The following is a 1,831-nucleotide window of genomic DNA, read 5'->3' as shown; positions in this document are numbered from 1 at the left end:
CCCCCCTCACCCTACCCCTTTTCCCTGGGCAAAAATAAAGTCAGAATTTCGGATCACCGAAAATACCACCTTCCCCGCCTACCCCCCTTCCTCTCGGAAAAAATGACGTCGAAATTCTGGATCACCAAAAATTCATGGACTATTGCACACGAAAATCGGTAAAATGGGGAGTTTACCTTCTCCGGGGTTCGTTTGACCTTTAAAATGGGTCGTTTTGGCCGTCAGGGCCAACTGGCTCCTTAGCTAAGGTCTTAACGGACGTCCATGAAAAGTTTTAGCAAAAATGACGTCAAAATTCTGGATCAGTAAAAAAGATGGTGAACTATAGCACACGAAAATCGATAAAATAGGGGGTTTACCTGCTCCGGGGCTCGTTTGACCTTGAAATTGGGCTGATTTGGCAGTCAGGACCAACTAGGTCCATAACTCAGGTCTTAACGGGCGTCAATGAAAAATTTCGGAAAAAATGACCTCAGAATTCTGGATCACCAAAAATTCATGGACTATAGCACAAGAAAATCGACAAATGGGGGGTTTACCTACTCTAGGGCTCGTTTGACCTTGAAAATGGGCCGTTTTGGCCATCAGGGCCAACTCGCTCCATAGCTAAGGTCTTAATAGACGTTGATGAAATTTTTTGGCAAAAATGACGTCGAAATTCTGGATCACAAAAAATCCATGGATTATAACACACAAAAATCGGCAAAATAGGGGTTTACCTGCTCCAGGGATCGTTTGACCTTTAAAATGGGTCGTTTTGGCCATTAGGGCCAACTGGCTCAATAGCTAAGGTCTTAACGGATGTCCATGAAAAATGACGTCGGAATTCTGGATCACCAAAAGAGATGGTGAACTATAGCACACGAAAATTAATAAAATGGGGGGTTTACTTGTTCCGAGGTTCGTTTGACCTTGAAAATGAGCCATTTTAGCCGTCAGGGATAACTGGCTCCATAGCTAAGGTCTTAACGGATATTCATAAAAAATTTCAGCAAAAATGATGTTGGGATTTTGTATCACCAAAAATCCATGGACAATAGCACACAAAAATCGGCAAAATGGGGGGCTTAACTACTCCAGGGTTCGTTTGACCTTGAAAATTGGCCGTTTTAGCCGTCAAGGCCAACTGGCTACATAGCTAAGGTCTCAATGGATGTCCACGAAAAATTTCGGCAAAAATGACGTCAGAAATTCGAATCACCAAAAATCCATGGATTGTAGCACATGAAAATCAGCAAAATGGGGGATTTACCTGCTACGGGGCTCGTTTGACCTTTATAATGGGTCTCTATGGCTGTCAGGGCAATCTGACTCCATAGCTAAGCTCTTAATGGACGTCCATGAGAAATTTGGCAAAAATGACGTCGGAATTCTGGATGACCAAAAAAGATGAACTATAGCATATGAAAATCAGCAAAATAAGGGGGTTTACCTGCTTCGCAGTTTGTTTGGCCTTGAAAATGAGTTGGTTTGGCCGTCCAAGCCAACTGCCTCCATAATTAAGGTCTAAACGGACGTCCATTAAAAATTTCGGCAAAAATGACAACGGAATTCTGGATCACCAAAAATCCATGGATTATAGCACATGATAATATGCAAAATGGGGGGTTTACCTGCTCCAGGGATCGTTTGACCTTTAAAATGGGTCGTTTTGGCCGTTAGGGCCAATTGACTCAATAACTAAGGTCTTAACGGACGTCCATGAAAAATTTCGGCAAAAATGACGTCGGAATTCTGGATCACCAAAATTGATAGTTAATTATAGCACATGAAAATCAATAAAATGGGGGGTTTACTTGCTCCGGGGTTCGTTTGACCTTGAAAATGAGCT

Source organism: Solanum tuberosum, unplaced genomic scaffold (assembly GCF_000226075.1).
Source record: "Solanum tuberosum cultivar DM 1-3 516 R44 unplaced genomic scaffold, SolTub_3.0 scf00056, whole genome shotgun sequence".
Lineage (NCBI taxonomy): Eukaryota > Viridiplantae > Streptophyta > Magnoliopsida > Solanales > Solanaceae > Solanum > Solanum tuberosum.
This window is presented reverse-complemented; position numbering follows the sequence as displayed.